Source organism: Pelmatolapia mariae, linkage group LG20, assembly GCF_036321145.2.
Source record: "Pelmatolapia mariae isolate MD_Pm_ZW linkage group LG20, Pm_UMD_F_2, whole genome shotgun sequence".
NCBI lineage: Eukaryota > Metazoa > Chordata > Actinopteri > Cichliformes > Cichlidae > Pelmatolapia > Pelmatolapia mariae.
The window spans coordinates 9,231,568-9,243,887 of record NC_086244.1 but is presented as its reverse complement, the minus strand read 5'-3'; the positions used below and the strand labels follow the sequence as shown (position 1 = coordinate 9,243,887).

The window sequence follows — 12,320 nt, the reverse complement described above, 5'->3', positions numbered from 1 at the left end:
GTGTGTAAGAGTGTGAATGTGTGCATTTGCTGATTGCATTGCAATATTCCCCAGAGCCTCTTGAGTATGTATCTGGTACCCAGTAACAGGTGGATGGTGAGAAGTAAGCAGCAGGATAGATGTCCATAATAGACATAGTTCAACTGACACACAAATCCAAGTTTGTGGATTCCTTCTTGCCGCTCTGCAATTAAGAGTAAAACTAAATATACACCTGGAAGCTAAAATGGGAACACAGAATACAATCATTTGAGCTTGAATTAGACCATTATGAGTTTTAATGTCACCTTCACACTGATCTATTGCCTTCTTGACAATAAAATAATTATTTTTTTGTTATGAATATTAAATTTTGCAACAAAAAACCCAAGACTTTACCATGGAACAGAATTATTTGGCACCACATGCATATGACTGACAGTTAAATTTTTTAATCTGGTTGTTTCCTGTTACATTTTTGACTCTCCAGTTAAGCTGATTGCATATGCGAGCAAGAGAGAAGGCAGAATGTTTCAGTTTCAGTAGAGTCGACAGGATGCCACGTTCCCTCGTGATATTTCAAATATTGCTAGAGGGTGAAAGAATTAAAGGCATCACAAGAGGGCCCTTTGAAACCTTCCAACTTGGTATGAAATCACGCCATGTGAGCACTTTGATCAGCAAACGGTCAAGCAGCAGCCCTGCAGTCAGCCATCCCTCCGCATTGCGCGTCTCTTCCCCAGCAATGTGAACACTCGTCCACCTGACCACTATTTGATTTGCTCACTGAACTGATCTTATAACAGTTAAGCTTTGTGCTATGTCACAAATTACTGCCCTCTATTTCTCATCTTTAAAGCATGTTTGTATCTACCCAGCCTCCATGTAGATGCATTGATTAAAAGCAGACATTGCATATCATACAATCATGGTTTCAGTTATTAACTTCTTTATCCATTTTGGGCTTTGAATCTACTCTGTTTCTTATTTATAAACCAAACCAAATGTAAAAATGAATGTAAATTGACTTGTGGTTTGCCTTTAGTAGCCACACCCTAAAGACCATTGATACCAATGATATCGGTCATAGCAGATGGCCGCCCCTCCCTGAGCCTGGTTCTGCTGGAGGTTTCTTCTTGTTAAAAGCAAGTTTTTCCTTCCCACTGTCACCAAAGTGCTTGCTCATAGGGGGTCATATGATTGTTGGGTTTTTCTCTGTATGTGTTATTGTAGGTCTACCTTACAATATAAAGTGCCTCAAGGCAACTATTGTTGTGATTTGGCGCTGTGTAAATAAAACTGAACTGAATTGAATATGTGCTTTGATTTCTCAAACGAGGTGGAAAAGTGCCCGGACTGAAAGTAGCTGATACCACTGAAAAGTTGGAGCAGTTTCACACAGCTTTATGCTATATAAGATCCAGAATTTGAATTCTGGTGTTTTAATTTTAAGTTTTAGTTCTCAGACTATTTCTGAGTTATGAGCATTTCGATAAGCACTGTATCTTTTTGTTGAATTAAACAGCTTGGAGGAACTGAGCTAAGTATGAAACATAACCAAACAAGTATCAATATTTTCCTACTACACATATTTGTGCTTTTGACAGACAATAAAAAAGTAATTAAATTTTCTACAAAGTTTTCAAAGTTCAAGAAATTAATATCATACATAAGGAATTGGGTTACATATATTTACAGTCCTTGCAATTCTCATTTACTTTCTAAATATTTATAATCAGAGCTACAAACTCTTCTATTTTCTAGTCTTTTTTTTCTGTTACAGAATCAGGAGCCAGGCTTAGTCAGTCAATATGTGTCCTAAAGTGAAACATGACTGATAGAATTGTACTGTATGTAATAACCAAGCTTCACTGTACAAAATGGGTTAATCTATCATTTTTCTCTACATAAAACAGACAAAATGTCTTCCAGACAGTTCTGTGCAACCTGTTCTTTCAATATGAATTGAGTTATGCTCCAATCAAACAAATCACAGCTTGTTCCAAACAGGGCCATGAGTAATGGATTGAAAAAGTCTGTATTTGATTACCCCTGCTGCCCAGGGTTGACTAAGATCCATTTGAGAGGCAGTGCGGTGGAATTCCAATATGGACACCCTCCAGCTATTGACCCTGTCTTTAAGTGGGCGCTGTGCTTTTAGTGTACTTACACTGGTTGTTCCACATCTTCTTCCTCCTGGCAGTTTTGCAATAGTTTTGATGGCAGATCCGGGCTCGTTTTTTACTACACTGCATTATTGATGCGTCAGAAGATGTGGATAGCCTACTTTTTGTCATAACCCACTGAGCGTACAAATGCAAGAGAAGGTGAGGGGGTTGTGGTATAACTAGTTCAAAGTAATTACTGTGAGTTACTGCAACAGAACACAATATGATACATAAACATATAATAAATATATACATTGCATTGTACAAGCTGATCCAGTTAATGCAGTGCCCATACCGATTTCTCAACTTTTTTGAGGCTGCTCTGAAATTTAGCATATCTTCAAAATATAAACCGGTTGCAGCAGTTTCATTTTTATTTTATGTTTTTATTTTATGTACACTTGCAGATATGTGTGTGGATACATGCAGTCCATCTTTATTTTTTTAGTACCTCATGTCTGTTTCATGCACAGATAAACATCAGTGTCTCTGTGGTTGGAAAAGTCAAAATCTCCTCAAAATGCAAACATTTACAGCCAACTTCACATGATGTTACCTTGAAGTGAAGTTAATAATATAAGAAATCAGAATCTGTATCATCTTTATTTGGCCAAGTTTGTGCACACAAAAAGGAATTTGACTCTAGTTCACTTTGCTCTCTGCATGTACAAAAAAAAGAGAAGAAGCTCCTACCACGGACCATATGGGTACAAAAGTACCAGGCAGAAAGGTTTGATCAAATTGCAGGATATGAATGAAAAATATACTAGCAACAAAATTAAATATATTGAACTTCTTCATAACTAAACAATGTTACTGTTAATGTATCTGAAAGCAGTGGGTGTTCAGTGTTAAAAGCCAACACTGCTTGGTTACTGACTCAAGAATCCCTGCTGCTTTTCCTTAAGTAGTTTTCAGGAACAAACAGTTACTGATGTGAATCATCAGTATACTGGGCTAAGTGTCGAAAACATAGGAGCCTTGCTAACAGGAAGTGGAAAAACGATCACAGGTCTGAAGTGCAAAATCCATGGGCTGAATGGCATTAGCTTTATGTGTTTTAGTTTAATAAACTCAAATACAGCAGCTTTTCTACTGGTAACTACAGCATTGCCCAGTGACCCACTCAGTGCCACATGCAAAGAGCATTAAAAGTATCACTGATCAAAAATTAAGCATTTAGGGGAAAATGCTAATAATGTCATGTCAAAGATTCTTGAATGTCTTCAAACTAAATAGAACATAGCTGATACCGAAGTCTAAAACACTAGAAACAATTTTTTTATAGAGCTAAAAACCACACGCACACACACAACCAAACTAATCAAAACAGACACTGCAGTAGAAAGAGGAGACAAAGCATGGGCATCTGGCAACATACCATAACTTCAAGGCGATTTGTCACTAATATCATGCATTTTAGGAAAAGATTTAAGGATTAGAAAACGCTTTGTTTTTTGTGAGTATCATCTCCAAACTTGGAACACTCCACAACTGCTCAGATCAACTGTTGAGTGGGGCAATAAATACACAGATGAAGAGAAAATAAACCCAAAAAGAAATAATGATTATAAACGTAAAATGCCAAAAATATAAGAGATCGTGAGAGCGAGAGAGAGAGAGAGAGCGAGAGAGATGGAGCGAGAAGTATGTTCACAGTTTAATCCATAGATGGCAGTACTCTAACAGAAACAGAGCTGGACAAGCACAGGCCACCGACACCGGCTTCAGTGTGCTCTGCAAGGACAAAATGCTGTCATAGGTAAGATTTTTTCTTTTTCAGAATTGTGATACGAATATCTTATAGTTATATAGGCGATTCCTAAAAAGAAAACTACAACTAGACATTTGTTAAAATGATTTTCCAAACTCTTAATCATGCTTAATACGCTACAGAACTTTAGTGTATATTTACTGAAGCATATTATTTTTATTGTTGTTATTTTTGGTAAAATGTAATTTGGCAGGTGGGTAGATGGTGCTCTGCACATTTCTCTAATCCACTGTGTGTGTGTTTGTATGTGTGTGTGATTAAATCTTAACGTTTAAAATCTTTTACTTTTTATAACTCCACGTTTTGTACTAAAACTGGTGAATTATTAAATGGTAGCCGACGTAAATGTTTATTTCTTTTATATATGATTAATGTTTGGGCGGAAACAGTTAACACCATAATGAGCGTGAGGAGTGTGAGGGGGCTGGGTCTAAAAGCGCAGTGTGCCAGCTACAGGCAGCATACACACACTACTGTACATTGATGGAGCCGATTTTTATGAGTCCGGCAGAGCCCTGTGAGAAAGCCACGCTGCGGGTCTGAACCGATGCTGCGAAATCACAACGCCAGATGATGGCAACTCTGGCCACGGCTTGTACATAACCTTCATGTCCTACAGAGCAGCTCGAGGACGGTGAATGCCAAACTGAAGGAATGTGCCGTTTCTGTGACATGGTCTGGTAAAGTAACAGGTCAGTTCAGATGGTGAAGGCTCTGCCACGAAGTTTACGCGCTGAATTCGGAATTACCGGCGACGAGGAAGGTTTCTACTTCAATGAATGACGCCGTCCCTTCACAGGTTCCGTATGCGTACAGGCTGTATTTATAAACTGGAAGAAGTAGGCTACTGACTATTAAAATTATCCTGAAAGGGACAGTTTGACCTGCTCGAGCATTTGGAAACATTTCTTACCCGCTTTGGAACTGAAGCGAGTCCAGCGCATCAGTTAAACCCCAGAAGACAGCAGCAGCATTGGAGGGAACAGGATAGGGATAACCGGGAGATTCACTTTAAATGAAGAGGTGAGTGATGATCAGCACGCTCGTTAAGGCTAAATCAGCCTTACCGGGCACAAATATTTGCGTAAATCCCGTATGACTGTCAGCCACTCTGTTCCTCAAAGAGCTAATATCCGACACTGCGGAGAGACAACTGTGGAGAGGCATTTTTCATCTCAGGCTGCAGGCTGTGTGCAGTGCTGGGGTACATTGTATCGTTGCCACTGCTCCACTAGAATGACAAGGTGGCATTGTAAATACCGTGCGGGGTTTATGCATTTAAAAGCACTGCAGTTAGATCAACAAAAGGCTTTACAGACAGTCGTTGGTCTGTAATCTTTTACATTAATGCCATTTACTCTCCTTCTTTCCCCTATTCATTAGAATTTGGTTGCCTCACAGTACATAAGAATTACTGGATTACAGTAGGTTTTACTGAGGTGATACATCATAAGGTTAGCATCATTCTTGCTTGTTAGTTTCTTCTGATTCATGTAAGTATTTAATGAACTTACTTGACCGGAGGAGTTATTTTTAGAGTGCTTATAATTTGTTGCTTGCAGTCATCACAGAGCTGGGCTTTCTAATGATTTTGATTTGTTGACCTTGTTACCGTCTCACAATTACACAAGCATGGTCTTCCACACAGCATCCTCAGGAAATAGCCTATGTGTGTTAACAAAAAATCAAAAATTGCTTTTGACTACGCATAGTTATTACTTTTGATATACTGACAGGTAACAGGTTACAGATCTGGATCCTTGCCTTTCTGCAACAAGTGATCTATGAATTTAAAGTCAGAATGACTTGGAGATTGTTAAATATCTCACTTCAAAATGAATGCATTGCCACTTGGTCTCACAACGTGACATTATGCAAATTTTGCCACTTTTGTTGCCTCCTTCTCAAGTGGCAAAACCAAAAACCTAAACTATAACACTGAAAACAACAACAACGTAATGTAATAGTGCCAGCTGGCAACCATTTAGTATTCCAGGTTGACTTCAGACCTCGTCTGTCCAGTTCAGCAGATGCACCTACAAATCTTCCTTCTCTGTCTGACTGCCAGTTCACCAGCAAGCACCCATGACAATGACTCTAAAGAAAATAAATGTTGTCTTAAGTAGAAAATTGCCTTACATTTGCATGAAAATGACTTACATCTGCCACGGCTGATGGGTAGCATATTAATCCCTCGGCTTGTGCAATCAAAACCCCTTCCTTCTTGGTGCAATCAGGTTTTTTTTTGCATCTGAAGCGTGACCCATTCAGATAATTATTTTAATATCCATCTCAAAATGAAACAGTAGTTTGACCCCAAAGCAACCACCAGGGTGGAAATTGCTGCCTTTGGAAGAACAAACCAGCACTCAGCATTGGTTTGATTATCACATGCTGATTATATTCACCCAATTAACTCCAATCTAATGAAGAAAAAAGGAGACATTCTGTAATATTGTGGTGCTTTCATTATCCGATTGACCAGCCAGCAGCTGCTATATGACTATGCTATTTTCTATTTTAGTTCAACTTTATTTTTTATCATTTATGAATCTTCTGTAACCCATGTCTGTATTACTGTTAGTTAAAAACATTTCTGCTGTTCATCATGTGAAATATTTCTGAGAGCATAGAATTGCAGTGCATTTGTTCCCCTTTCAAATAATGGAGGATATAAGCAGAAATGTTAAGAATTCTGCTCAATGAATTGCTTTCAAGTGAAGTCTTTGAACTCATGCCGTTCAAGAACGCCTTTTGAGAACCAAAACATCACACATCCATCCAATCAATAAGGTTAACCTCACCAAGCTGGAGAGAAATTGCTTTGACTGGACAAAGTTAGATCAAGCTTTGTTGATGCTTCTCTGCCGCTGCTTCCCCACTTCACCTCTTTATAAGGGGCTATTTTGATTAGATATTTAGTGGCGCTGTGTCATCAGCAATGCATTCTGTACTTAATAGTTCAGATTCTGGAATGATTTGCATAGGTCTGTCCATTACTTCTAGATTTCCCCAGGGAATGTTTCAATCTCTCATTCTTTAGTAGTGTAGTCTGAGCAGCGTACAGTATAGATGAATTTTTGTTTGAATTACTCTGGATATTGTCTTCATGCCAAACATCTTTTGGAATTTCATTTGCTTTATTTAAATGAATGACCTATATCAGTTTCTTAAGAGAAGCTGCTCCTCTAATGTGCTCTGCCTTGTTTGAAGAGAGTCTAAGGCATCATAATCTCCTGTACAAGGCTGCCTGTCGCTACAGCTACCGCTGCCACCATCAGCATCCATCAGTATCTGCGACAAACTCTTGCTGGCTCAAGAGCGTCCTCTGTTGATGAAGAGCAAAGAGTCTAAACAAGGAGCTGAGTTAATTATTTGGCTATAATGTGAACACACAGCCCCTCTCCATTCGAGTCCTTTTACTTGGACTCTTTAGCAGCCGTGCTGATACTCAGAGCAGTTTTTTAAAAGCACAATTTGCTGCTGAGTGAGTTGTTGCTGCTTTTCTCACCACCAGCATTCACACAGCATGCCGCTTGCTCCTCTTTGGATTCCCCCCTTAAGGCAGCCAGACTCGCCACAATTTAGCTTGAGAGATTTTGACAAGTCGCTACGCATGCAGGCAGAATCCTTGACCTATTTCTTAATGAGTGAATACTGCAAATGTGCTCAGCGGCTGTGTATTCCGAACACCCCCCCACCCCAAGCTTACAACGACCCCCACTCTTCCAACTGTCTTTTGGTTTCACACATACATAAACACTCGAACACATGCTGATAACGGTGCTTTTGTGGGTTCACCGACTCATTCTCTTATAGATATAGGTCCTCTCTTTCCTATCTGATAGAGTGTACAAATGCCGAGTGTTTGTTTTAATGCAATTGGCCTCCTGTCTTCCCTCACTGTGGGCTGTTTATCTGAACCTCTCAACTGTCCAGCTGTCACAACAGAGATCTCAATCTACTTGACCCACACACGCTCCGCTCACTCAGCCTTGCTATGCACATGCTTGTGTCTGGAATCTGTATTTATGTTGAGTGTGTGTGTCTCTGTGTGTGAGCGAGAGAAACAGAATTGACATAAGAGAGATCTGGATCTTTGGTGATAATGATCAAGTGGAGCCAGGGAGAACATTTAGTCTGTGATGAGTTTGGTTGGCTTCAGTGAAAAGCAGAAGATCACAACCACTACTCAGCAGGCTGCTCAATTTATATCTTCTGTGCTTGCTCTCTCCCCTCTGGATACTGATTGTAAAACGCACAAGTTTTTTTTTTTAAACTGGTCTCTGATGAGTCTTGCATCAGATTCCAAGTAGAGAGAGTTTCTTTAGGTGATGATTATCCTATCAAACGTTTGTACAACTACTTATATGTTGAATTAGGAGTGAAAGTCTGGAGCTCTGCTTGTGGTGTAAGATTACACCACAAGAAACTTTTGATACTCAGATATTGGTGAGGCATCATTATGAAGTGTTTTTTCAATTTCTTAGTGCAGAAAGAGCTATTTAACACTCTGTACCCATTTAAAAAATACATTTAAAAAAAATCTGTTATCCAATACTCAATCCGTTGTTCTGCTTTGTATGTTTTTATATCCTCTTTTAAAGAAGTTCCCCTGATATTTTGAACCTATAGATGCCAGGGAAGATACAGGACAGAATTACTCTTTGATAATTTCCACACAATGGCAGATGTTTGAAAACACCACAGGGCTACATTTAATGGTCTAGTCATGCTGCTGTAGCCGTTTTCATCATCTTGAGTAGTTGTGCGTGTTGCCTTCAGTGACTTATTGAATCGTTGAAACCATTTTAAATTGATGACTACAGGCCACTACATTGTTAAGTAGCAGCTTGCTCAGTATGAGCAACACATAGCACAGAGTGCCAAAATCAATGCCACTTTGCATTTCATTTTTCATCATATACAGTGAGTACTTGAAAGAAAAAAGCCACCTTTTCTGCTGTAGTAGTTACCGTGCTGGGATTTTTATTTTTTATTTTCACTCTGTGATAAGCCTGTTGAGAGAGTTTGTTTCCCCATATCTGTCAAGCTGTTGGCTTTTTTTTCTTCCTTTTTTTCCCCCAACAAGATATAGGCTGTGTGTGTGTGTCTCCAGCTTCCAGACAGGCTCCAGCCGGTCTCATCAGAGGACCAAGAGGGAATGGTTAACAGTCATCCCTCTGCCGTGCAGCCGTGGCCAGTCCAGATCCTGCTCTCCCTATTGATGGTGGCAAGTTTAGCAGTGAACCCCAATGCACACTCTGCTGTCCCAAAGCTTGCCAGCTTGCTGAAACAAAGCCTTTTGTAGGGCCACTAAATCCAACAGATGGAGAAATGGACAGTAAATGAAAGTAGAGGGAAAGGGGAATAAAGGAATTTAGTGGAGCATGTTTGTGGGTAGGCATTTAGGCTGCTCCTTTGGGAAGCCTAACACTCTTACAATGCAATACTGGCAGAACTTAACTGTTCTCTCCTTGACATGCTGCAGCAGCAGCAGCTTTGGGCCTCTATGTGAGAGGAGAAGGCAGTCTGCTCACGAATGCTCTCCAGGGCCTGGGAAGCCTTTATTAAGATGTTAATAGAACTGACTTCATGACACATTTCCATGGGACAGGATCCCTTGCTTCTGCCATTCTTTAGTGCCTCAATCTGCCTGCCACAATCATCAGTCTCTCTCCTTCACACAACAGCCTGTTTAGGCATTCAGCCCCATTTCCACATTCCCCTGCCCAGGCACTCTCACTTTATCTGATCTCTGCTGTCACAAACCATCCTATATTTACCACGTGTAACAAAATTACGCGATGCCAGTGATAAGGGCAGGAATCATGGCATAGGTACCCGCAGAATAACAAGTCTGGCTGTTTGTTTGTCACTGATCTTCTCACCGGCTGGAAGTCAGACTGTCACCCCAGCAAGCCATCAAGGCTCTTATGATTTTTATTTCTCCAACCACTGTTTTCCAGATCACTAACTATATTCTTCCTCCTCGTTCGCTTTAGTCCTCAAACTGCTTCCAAGGTTGCCTATCAAGCTACAGCAGCTACAAAACAAGAGACAAGAAAGACCTCAAGCTTTACATACAAATACCTTGACTGACTTCATTTTCATGAAAGGCACTGAATGCATTGTCTCTACCATTTTCTCCTTTCACATGTATTTGAATATAAGTCAGTTTAGCCTGGCACCATCAATAATCAATTAGCTGGTGTCACGGGAGGATGTGCGTTTTTGTTTGGTGGAAACTCAACAATAAGTGAGCAACAAAAGGGAGCAGGAGAGAGAGGCAGGGTGGGAGGGGGCTTCTGTTAGACGCCAAGGGGCAGCTGTCAGGAGCAGATGACAGTGTGTGTGTGTGTGTCATATGTTCACGGCTCCATGTGTTTGTGTCCATTTTAATTTATTTTAGTTTGACTGTGTGGCACTTTGTGTGTTGTGTGTGTGTGTGTGTGTGTGTGGGTGGGGGGGGGGGGGGGTGTCTGTGTGCATGTTCAAGACGATATACCAGGGTAGGCAGTAAGGGCAACAAGATGCTGCGCTGCCCACACTGCCCCCTGGTGATGAGGATGCCCCTGCCTGCCACTGTTACCATGGTTACTACAGGAAAAGGGGTGCAGACATTACTTGTCTAGTCTGCTCATGTGCCATAGGGGAGTCCAGCCAACGGCAGCTTTGTCCCTCCCATATAAACTGAGCCCAATTACAACTAGAACCAATTTCAACTCAAAGGGGCTGTTATGGCCATTACCCCTTACAACTGTTTCAAACAATGTAAGTATTTGCTCTGGAATTGTAAAATCAAGAAAATCTGTGAATTTACGTGCACTTAATTTTCTCTGTAGTTAGTGTATTGACTGAAAAAATGTTAGCATCGAACAAAAGCTAAAATTCCCTCATTGGGCTCCAACACTCAGTGACATGTTGATGCTTGCACTTGTGCTGTCTTGTTACTATTTTGCAGTCAGCTGTGGCCTTATCTGGGTTGATATCTTCTCTCAGTATGAGGCAGGATCTTTGAGTCATCCTCATCCTTCAATAGAAAGAAAACAGATGAAAAAAAGGGGAAATAAGGCCTTCTAAAGTTGTTCCTGAGTTAGATAGCAAACAGAAACTGTCTGGAAAAGTCCTCCCCCTTCCTCTGCTATCTTGTTCCTTCTGTTGCGTGCACACACATCTTCCTGATTAGCTTTTTCCACTGTCGTCGACCAAAGTAAATTGTGCTAAATTGATGATGAAAGACCTTGAAACTCCCACAACTTCAAAACACAGAATCGGTCCCACTGTGGCTTCTTATTTCCTTGCAATTTTGATAGAGGCAAAAAGGAAAACAATTAATGAGTTGGCTTCTACTTGCAAAACTGCACATGTAATTTAAAACTTTTTTTCTTTTCTTTCTTACTTGAATGCTTGATCAGTTTCTGAAGGTACAGGAAGAAAGATCCTGGATGCATGATGAAAAAAAACTAGAGTTTCCCCCCTTGGTTACATTTTCTCGAGGGTAGCAAACTAGAGTCTGGACTAGAGTTTGTGCCGCCAGTCTGTAGACTGCAGACTCTTTACTTTGGCGCAAGGTGATTTATAGTGTCCACGCCAGAGGAAATGAATACTCCTCTGGGATAACATTTATGTTTATGCATGAATCCGTGACTCTGATCCACACACTGAAACCAGCAGGAGAAAAGGGATGAAAGGTACTTAAAAAAGGGAGGCAGCTTGTCATGAAGCCCACACAAAGTCTGTGTCGTTACTTTCCCAACTTGCTGTGACCCAAACCATTAATAACACTTTATGAATGTAATTGCTTTTGTTGTTGATTTTTCACCTCTGCCCAACCTTTTAGATTACAGCTCGCACCATAAGCATAGGGCTTTTTGAAATGTTTAGGATACTGAGGAAGCAAAAACCTCTTCCTTTTTTTTTTTTTTTTTAGCAGTGACTTTTAGGGGAATGTGTTGTGTCAAAATGAATCAGCAAAAGTTATCACTGTGAATCACACTGTACAGTGTTTATATTAACAAGGTGAATCTATAATGGGAATATTGGATGTTGTTGTTCCACCACCCTTACTTCCTAGTGCCCTTTGCTATCAAAGAGGAACACTGCATGTACTCAGCAGGAGCTCACCCAGACAGGCATGTTTTTCTTCCTCTGTCATAACCAATGATATATGAAAGATGACAGCAATGTCTTCTTGTTACCTACAAAGAAAATTATTATCATGTGATGTGATGCCATGCTAAACACATAATCAAAATTCATCACATTTTCAACCATCAGCTGCAACACAAGTTGTGGGCGTTTGGCCTCATTTACTAGCAGTTTATAATTACCTCTACCACTACTACTACTATTGCTGTTGTTGTTGCCTTTTGGACATTTACAGTTTTCCAAAACAA

General features: G+C 40.3%; 1 protein-coding gene across 2 annotated transcripts in view; it reads left to right on the top strand.

Annotated features, from left to right (window-relative positions):
- The first annotated feature begins 3,856 nt into the window (after positions 1–3,856).
- The window catches only part of plxna2 (plexin A2), a 160,267-nt gene continuing 151,803 nt past the window's right edge, over positions 3,857–12,320 (top strand). The window contains exon 1 of one of the 2 annotated variants that reach the window (XM_063465510.1): positions 3,857–3,909. The gene's annotated coding sequence lies outside the window, so the exon portion shown is untranslated. Of the gene's footprint in view, positions 3,910–4,400; positions 4,945–12,320 lie in introns of those variants that run through there. The other variant, XM_063465509.1, reaches the window with a different exon arrangement.